The sequence below is a fragment of the Nannospalax galili genome, unplaced genomic scaffold, assembly GCF_000622305.1.
Source record: "Nannospalax galili isolate Female #2095 unplaced genomic scaffold, S.galili_v1.0 scaffold147, whole genome shotgun sequence".
NCBI lineage: Eukaryota > Metazoa > Chordata > Mammalia > Rodentia > Spalacidae > Nannospalax > Nannospalax galili.
Window position 1 is genome coordinate 1,627,869 of NW_008355800.1, and position 9,978 is coordinate 1,637,846.

Sequence of the window (9,978 nt, forward strand, 5' to 3'; positions counted from 1 at the left end):
TTTTGTCTGCCACTGTACCTGAAACTCGACAACTTGCCTTCAGCTAATCCCTCCAGCCAGTGAATTTCAGGAATCTGCCCTGCTCCACCCTCACCAGGGCTGGAGGTACAGGCATGCCCTGCCAGGCCAAGCTATTACCTGAGTTCTCCATGCTCCTGCAGTAGGCGTTTTAGTAACTGAGCCATTTCATCCCAGTTCCTCTGTTACTGATTTCTAAGTTAATTTCATGTGGTTTGGTAACACATATTTTATGACTATTTTTTTTTAAATTTGAGAGTTTTGCTCTTCTTCTAGAATATGGTGTACCTTGAGCAATGCTCCATGTGAATGTGAAATCAATACCTATTTGGGTGTTGTTAGAGCAATTGTTCTATAAATATCATTTGGTCAAGTTGGTTTATGGTATTGCTGAGGTCCTTTTTACCCTTTCTGGCATTTTTCCTGCTTTATCCATCAATTTCCAACAGGACTGTTGAAGTCTCAGCGATAAGAATGGATTTGCTTATGATTTTTATGCATGTCTAGGTGTTACTTGTCAAATTTTAATGCTCTCTTGGTAGGTGGCTATATATTAAGGACATGTTCTTAAAGTACTATCCATTATACCATTAGGGGTGATCCCAGTATTCCTGATATTATGTTTTGATGTACACGTTCAAAAGTAAAGTAATGGTCCAACTCTCTTTGTCCTGCTCACACTGCTTTTATTTTCTCATTCCTTTATTTCTCTGGTTTTTGAGGCAGGGTCTCCCTGAAGCTCCAGCTTTCCTGGAACTTTCTGTGTAGACTAGGTGGGCATGATCTGACAGAGGTTCACTGGCCTCTGCCTCCTGAGTTCTGGGGTTAAGGTCATGCACCACCATGCCCAGCTTCATCCCTTTATTTTGAACCTATGTGAACCCTTACTATTTTAAATAAGTTTCATGTAGATGACATACAATTGGCTCTGAATCTTCTCTCTACTCTGAAAATCTGATTTTGATTTTGTATATTTAGATATCCATACTTAACTAGATTGATACCACTGGCTTAATATTTTCTATATTTGCATTTTTACACCATTATAATTGTATTTATTCTGTCCCTTCCTCTCTGCTCCTCCATCAACACTATCCTCTGTCCCTCCTCTTTGATTTGAATGACTCATTTTCTATGACTCAATTTTCTCTCTTATTTTTAGCCTATCAACTTTTAAGAATTTATTAGTGATGGCTACAGTTTCTGGTTTATTTAAATTTTAATTGAGAGTCTTCTGCAAGAAAAGCCAGTGTTCTTTTTTTTTTAATCTTTTTAAAAAATATTTTGTTTTTTATTTTAATTTATTTTATGTGCATGTGTGTATTGCCTGCATGTAGGTAAGTGCACCCATATTGTGAATGCCCACGGGAGACAGAAGAGGCTGTCAGATCCCCTGGAACTGGAGTTGTGGACAGTTGTTAGCTGCCATGTGGGTGCCGGGATTTGAACCCGGGTCTTCTGCAAGAACAGTCAGTGTTCTTAATTGCTGAGCCATCTCTCCAGCCCCGTCAACAGAAACAGGAAAGCACACTGGTACTAATGATGTAGCTTAGTGGATCTTCACAGAGTGAAGCACCTGTGTCCTTGGAACCCAGGTTAGGAAGTACAATGTTTCTAGCCCTTTCCCAGCCTCTCCCCCAATACCAGCCACTGTCCTGACTTTACAATAGATTAGTTTTGACACTGAATTTGTTACTTGTTCGGCTTGTACACATGATAGCTGGGTATTTTTGTGTTTGGATATCTCTGATGGTATGTTCATATGTAGTTGATCATACTCTGACCAAAAATAATAAATAAAAAATCTGATTTAAAATATGGGTGCTTTCTCCTGCCAAGGATTTAGTCCTTTTCCCGGAGGGAGGTGGTGAGGTCAATGTCATGATTGCTTTAGCTTCAAGGTCTTGGACTAACACAGAACTTTCAGACACGTCTCTTTTCCGCCCCATCACTGCCACGCTAACACTGTCTCCTAACTATAAAACTGATTTGACTCTGCTCACAGAATTGTATAGTAGGTGTATTGACTGCTCACTGATTAGTTTCCAGGACCCAGTGAGCTCGGTGTGTGTGTGTTTACTTAGCCCACATCCTCTGATCCCATTTCTACAATGAAAACCGTGCATTGTACTGCCCCAAGTTGTTAACTAACAGAAGGGCTTCTTGCAGACTCTAGACAGCCATAGCACTAGAGGGAGAATTTCATATTGATTTTATTAATGAAATTTATAAATCAATATGATGCCTCTGCCTTAACTAGTTTCGATGAGAAAGAATGCAATCGTCACCACAACGTATGTTTTCACCAACTAAACAATATTCATTAATATAGCTCTCTGCCTTTTAAAAATAATGGCCATATGAATATTTTGAAACAATTTTAAAAGAATAAAGTATGAAGTGATTTTAGTTTCATTGGGATTAATTCAGCACTCAGACAAAAATGATGTACTTAGGATGCTTTGGTTCAAGAAATTCTTGGACTTTCAAGGACTATTGCTAGTACCAAGATCATGTGTGTGTGTTTTTCTAAGTGTACATGATTACACGTGAATATCCTCTAAAGCAGAACTTTCCATCGTGGATCCTCAACAGGTAATTCTATTTTCCCATTCTATATTGGGGTTTGTTTCAATGGTCAAACCAAATTATAAATTATTAATTTAAATTATTAACAATTTTGATTAGTTCACAGCTTTATTCAACTTCCTGGAGTTGTTAATAAATTATCATGTATGGCATGTTAGACATTTGTGCAGAATGCAGAGCTGTGTACAAGTAGTTCCTGAAGATGAGTTCAATATGAAATTAATATTCATTTATGATGGAAAAGGCTGAGGCACTCCTATGATGGTTCTGTTTTATCAAGTTAGCAGATTGAGGAAGGGAACAGTTTAAACAGAACTGCCCAGTAAGTGTTTTTGCACATGAGAAAAATTTAATTGTTTTAAAGTCAGATTTCATTTTCAAAATTAAACAAGATCTTAAAATTTTGAAACCTCTAAATGCTTACTCTGTTTTATGATCAAGGAAGTTGATTAAAAGCTTTTCTAAGGACTGGAACAATATTTGTTGTAGGAGAGAAAAGATAAGGGGAATCTGAGATTCTTTTAGTCTTGCTCTCTAATCTCTTTGGTATGATCCCAGAGAATGATGGAGTTGTGCCCTCAACTTCTCTTGCTCCTAGGCTAACATTGGTGCTGCTGTTTTATAGACTCCTATGCAGAGCTCAGGTGTCTCCCCTGCAAAACCTATTTCTAGAGTCTCTGACTTTGGCTAAGAGAGCTCCTTCACTTTCACCCTGCAAGCTTTAGGACAATGATTAATCTTGAATTATAAATAACATACAAAGGTTGGGTGCTGGGAGGAAGGTATGACTTAGTTCATTCAGTGGAAATCAGAATGAAAATGCAAAACTTGGAAAAGCCAAGATGGGAAGCAGGCAGAGATAATGCTGTTCACATCTACATAGAATTATTTTCCCCATGATAAAACATTTTAAGAATAATCTAGAAATTCTACAATGGTACTGTCCAGTGAGCAGAAGATGAATATGTGGATTACTGTTTTAAGACATGTATTTTGGAATAAAAGATAAGCCATATGGCTAGTGGAAAATAAAGCAATATTTGGGGCCAGGAGGAAGATGTGTGTTTTTCTCCTGTTGCAAGGACATGAAAACCAGACTGTTAACTTTGGACTTTATCATAGTTACAGCAGCGAGTTGAAATGTCGAATGGATAGACATCGAATGAATCCATATTTGGCTGACAAAATGCAGGAACTGGCTGGACCACGGGCTTGCTCACAGAGAAATGTGAAAGGTAAGAATTAAAGTGAAATTCAGCAAATCAACTAAGTTATCAAATCTGTTTTTTATTGCCTGAAACACCTAAATATTCATAGGATTCAAATTCTGAGTAATGCATAATATTTAATTATGGTCTCACTAAACCTAACAATCAAAAAATTGGGGTCAAACAGTAAATATCAAATTTCTAGTCTTTTATTTAAAAGGAAATGGAATGCAGCTATTGATAACAGACCCTAAATTAAAGGATGCTTTTCTGAGTTTTAGTAATGACAACCATAAATATGAAAACATTATTTAAACTCGCTCTGGAACCCGCGTGATTTCACCTCATTGAACCCTCTTGCCTCGCTCTTCTGAGAGCTGGGGTTCTGGTGTGAGCCACCTTGCCTGGTGTAGCACTTTTTTCCTGAACTGGAGGACTAGAACACATGAAAGATAAAATCTTTGCACAATTACTCCAGAGAACAGTCAACAGAGAAGAAATTAATAAAATCAGATTTGTAACCATTTTTCATAAAGTACCATATTTTTTTCTGTCCCTATACGCGAGACATTTCTGTTGTAATTTGCTTTATTGTGTTTCTACTTGGAAAAATTAACAAGTTATATGGTGCTCAAACTGCTGATTGCATTGGTCGTTTCCTTCCTTTACCACCTCCTTTTCTTTGGAAGGGCCGGTAATAGTCTTGGACATCTGAATGCATATGATCTTCAGAACTTGCAGGTTTCAAAGCAACAAGTTCATCTATCATCATTTGGAGCTTTTCTAAAGGGCTTAAATTCTCTTCCACGTCTCAGTAGACAGTCTATCAGATCTCTTCCATGCCACATTTGCTCAGAAGCTATCCTCACATTTCAGATTTCTGCTTCAGCCTGTCTGCAGGTCCTAATCTAATCTAAAGTTAAGTCTAACTAAAAGCATATAAAATCTTCTTTCTAAGTTTTAAATGATCTTAAGACCATATAAATTCTGGAACTCACTAGCAGTTTAGATCCAGTGGAAGACCCATCCAATCACTTTGCTATTTTTCTCAGACATTTCCCACTACCAGATTCTACCCATAGAAGCCAACTTCTGCTGCTCGGTACATGGCAGTCTATTTCAGTCAGAGTGTATTGGTGTGGTATGAAATCAATATCTGAAGATGGAGGCTTTCCCTTTTGTGGGGGGAATGTGGGTAGAGGTGATGTCATTTATTCCTATGGCTTTAAATTCCCTGTATTTATATATCCAGCCCAGACTTTTCACTGTAGTTCAAGCTTCTAAATTCAAATGCCTACATGAAGAACTCTCCTGGTATTTCAAATTTAACTTCTCTGAAATTAAATTCTCTCTTCCTGCCTCTCCACCCCAACCTGTTCTGCTCCTCCTTCAGCCTCCAACTCCCAATCTGTTCTTTCTTCAAACTCCCCTCTCCAAGTCAGTGCCTTCATCAGCCTCACTACTAAAGGCATGAAGCATGCAGCCATCCACATTTCAACCCTTTTTCTTATCTGCATATGCAACCCATCCACTTAGGTTTCTATATCAAAATACTACACACTAGGGAGCTTTACACAATGGATTTTATTTCCTTACAGTTCTAGAGGTTGAGAAGTTGAGGATCATGCTTGTGGAAGACTTGAGTGTCTGCAGAAAGACAATTAGCTTTATGCTTGATCTTTATGTAGAAGAGGGTTTCTGTCTGGGCAGAGTCCCTGTGACAGAATTTTCTCACAAAGCCCCACCTTCTAAAACTATAACCTCAAAGGTTAGATTTTAGGATTAATTGTGAGAAGGACACAGACATTCACTCTATGCCTAGCTACAAGACCTGTTCTGTCAGCACCCTTAGTCCATTGCTTCTCTCCCTCTACCTTTCTGTTAACATGAGAACCCATCACCACGGTATTTCATGTGAGCTACAAGTTCTGTAAGTTTCCTACCTGGTTCTCCTGTTTTCAAGCACATGCCCTTCCACTTCTCTCCTCTCCTAGGCCACTGGAACTCACAAAAACATACATCATGTGATTGTCCTGCTTTAAACACCTTTTGGGTTTCCCATTGCAACAGTGATTCATGGCAAGCCCTGCCCAGCAGGAGGTGGAAGCGAAAGAGGACTCCAACATCATGTTTGCTTCTCCCCTCCTAGCTCAACAACTCCCAGAGAAATGGGCTTTTTAAACATGCTAAAACTCTTTGACTGTCAGATCTGTGTGCTTTGATTATAATCCCTCTTCCAGAGTCTTCTAGCCATTGGTCACTTTGCATCTTGGAAGTTTCTCTTGTGATCTTTACCCCCACCCCCACATTCACCAAGACCTCTTGCCCATCATTGCTGTCTCCTATATCACCTTAATTTTCTCCCTAGTGTCAACTTCTGGGTTAATGACTTCCTTCTCTTATTGTTTTCCTTAGAAATGTTCAAGTTCTGTGAGATGAAGACCATGCACCTACATCCATTTCACTGACTCTTGCAACGCCAAATTACCTGAACTGGTGCTCATGACTGTTTGTTAAGTGAAAGTATAAATACATGAATACCTCAGTGAAGCTTGCCTATTCTTTGAACTCCGATTTTGTGATGACCAACTCTGTATTCTTTCCATGTAGTGTTTCATATATATTTATGGTTGATACTAAAATATAAAGGTTTCTTTAAAATATTTTATCATTTTTATTTTAAGTGTAGGAGTATATTGCCTGCATGTGTGTAAGTGCACCTGTGTCATACAGTGCCCTTGGAGGTCAGAAGAGGGCGTTGGATCCCCTGGAACTAGAGTTACAGATGGTTGTTAGCCACCATGTGGGTGCTGGGAATTGAACCCGGAGCCCTTTGCAAAAGCAGCCAGTGCCCTTAACTGCTGAGCCATCTCTCCAGTCCTGTTAATTAGTCCAGTCATGTTAATTAGTAGAGGTGATAAACATTACCATTGAAATCTACCCAATGACTTTATATCCATACATGTGCCAAGGATCTGAGTGCAACCAACCATGACTAGTAATAATCAGATGCATACAGGTTAGAGACGCATGCACCAACATCTAAGTGGTATTAGCAAAAACAATGAGTCTTTATGTAAGAAACAGTATATTTTAAAATGAAATGGAGATCTTCTTTAAAGGCTAAAAATTCATTCAATTTTATGTCTTACAAGGGTTTATACTGAGTTCAATATTGTATAATTGTATTAATTCACCTGTGAACCTAAAAATTTTATAGGCACTTTTGAAAGAGATGTATCTTTGCTTAATTTTTTTTATTAAGAAAAATATTTTTCTGCATAGCCATCTCTACCTTGTTCAGGATCTACTTTCTTCCTCTGCTGGCTAGGACCTAGCTTAGTCTCAGACTATGATTTGCATTACCATGTGGGTGAAGATTTTTTTTTTTTTTTGGTGAGGCAGGCTGTATGCAGAGGCAATTCTGAGGGACACAAGTTAGATTCAATGTAGCTGGTCAAATGAATCATGTACATGAAGAAGAGGCTTAAAATGGCCCTCATGACAGAGCTGGGAATACCTACCTCAAGAGAAGCTAAAAGGGAGGAAATCTTCGAAGTGACTGAAGAGTTTCAATTTTGGTAGGTGTTTCACTCCAGTAAAAGGTGTTGCTCTCGTCGCTCAGCCAATAATGAGTGCAAGTCCAGAGCAGGCCACACTTCAGTTCCACCAGAAATAACGGGGTCCTCGGCGCTTTGAAATGACTAGCCATTAAAATCCTGGAATTGTTCTAATTTTAATGGCCTTTTTAAAAATAATATATATTTTATTGACTTTCTGTACATTTCATACATCTGTATTAGTTACTTTTCTGTTGCTGTGATAAAACACCATGATCAAGGGAATTTAGAAAGGAAAGAGTTTCTTTGAGTTTATGGTTCCAGAGCATTCGGAGTCCATCATGGTGGGAGGCATGGTGGCAGGAGGTGGCCAGAGCAGAACGAGGGTGCTCACATCTTGAAGCAGGAATAGGAAGCAGAGGGCGACTAGAGATATGGCAAGGTTTAAGAACTCTCTAAACCCTCCCCCCAGTGACATGCTTCCTTCAGCATGGCCTTACCTTCTAAGACCTCCCCATACAGTGCCACCGTATGGAGACAAAATATTCAAATATTTGTAGCCTAAGGGGGGCATTCTAATTCAAACCCCCACATCTTAATCATATTTCGATCCCCATCCCTATCTTCATTCCCCTTTTAACACACCCCCTTCCTCACCAGATTTGATACATTCTGTCACGGCCTATGGAGTCGTTTGTGTCTCTGGATGTCCCTTGTTATAAGTTCCTCCACTAGAGCCTGATCAGCATGTCTGGGGTCACCCCCTTAAAGAAGACCAACTCTCCCTTGCCCTGTAGCTATTTATTTCTTCCTTTCCCACAGAATGCATTTTGCATGATCTCTTAATGTTTGAGGGCTTTTTGGTTCCATGCTAAATCTAGTTAATGCAAGTGAGGCTTGTCGACGTATTTGTTTGCATTCTAAGTTACGTCCCTGAGATGTTCTCATGTCTCATGTCCACACATTAATAAATACAATGCACATGTGTATGTGGCTTCTACTAAGTGGGGGCCAATTTCATACAAATACCACTCAGCTAGGGTCAACAGGCATAGACAGGGATTTCACATGACTAGGACACCTCCCACCCTCCGAATCTGCTTCCTAAGCTCTTCCTATATGAAGCGCCCATCAGGCTAGAGTTATTTTACAAAATAAGAGACTATAAACTTTTCAATTAAAATTCTACTTGAACAAGAAAACATATTCATGTGAAAATATTAACACAGTACAAGGAAAAGTCGCCCCTGCACCTGCTTTGTGTTCAAAATATAAGTTGTCGGTCACACTCTACTGGGTCAAAAAGTACATGCTTTGGTTGGGATTGTAACTAGATCAAATATTTAGAGGAGTAAAATGCAAATGTCAGTGTGAAAGCTATCTCTTTTATTCATAATTTTGGAACATAGATGTATATGTGTACTGTACATTAAAGTGTGTGTTTTAGTCTGGAAGGATTTTAAAGCCACAATGGAAAGGGTTTTGGAGAATAGACAATATTTTAACTTGAATGGTCTAGGAAGTCAGGTTTCTTGGTGACTAAGGTACATGAGGGCGGATTTTCAGAATAATAACCTATTTAAAAGCTGTAATTGTGGATCAAGTTATACCTACAAGACAAAGTCAACTCCACAGGATTAGCTTACTCTTGGATACATGAGTACTCTAGGACCAAGAAACCTTCCAGATACTTCTAGAAAGCACATTGGCAAGATGCAACAAAACACATCTTCTGACTTGGAATCATGTCTGATCTGTGATGCCACAAAGAAACTTTCAGAGTTGTTCTTGTGAAATACATCACACTTAGAAGAAAGGTTCAAAATACTCTATCTGTTCCTTCCATATATTGATGTATTTACGATACATATATTTTTAAAAACCCGTTTAAAAGATATATAATCTTAAAATCAAAAAATTGAAAGTGACACCCCTCACGCAGTCAGTGGATTTACTTGTGAGAATTACAGACAGCTGCTTCTCTGAGTTCTACCGGGTCAGTATCTATTGGGCAAAAATTCAAGGACTCAGGACAACCCATTTATTTTAGCATCTTTTGACACAAAAGAAGGAAATAAAAAGAATAAAAGCGGTCGGGGTGGCCTCCAGAGAAGCCTGGCTGTTGTTGCTGGAATCTTGCAAGTTAATGAGAATTCACCGGGGACTCAAGAGCCATGGAGGAGAGAGGGAGAGAAAGGAGGAGACGGAGGGGAGGGGGTAAACCTCTTCCTTTGCAGCTGGCCCTGTCCCTCATTTGTTGCTCCAATAAGCAGTAATTAGGTCCTGAGCTAATGGTGTCAGCTGATCTGCTGTTTTTAGGCTAGACCCAGAGGAAATCTCCATGGAAACCCTGCTGGAGTCGTCCCCCCACCTGGATGCGGAGAGCTCCTTTTCGCCACCTGGCTGCCGCGGGCCGGCTGCTACCGCCTCCTGCCTGTAACCTGCAGCCTGCAGCATGCGCACTGCCCCCGGGATCCCTAAATGGGACAATTCTGCCCGTGACGTCAGCGCCCAGCCGTCTCCACAGAAACTTTTGTCCCACTGGCCAATCAGAGAGCTTGGAAGGGGCCGAGGGGTGGGGGGTGGGAGGAGAGGGGAGTGGG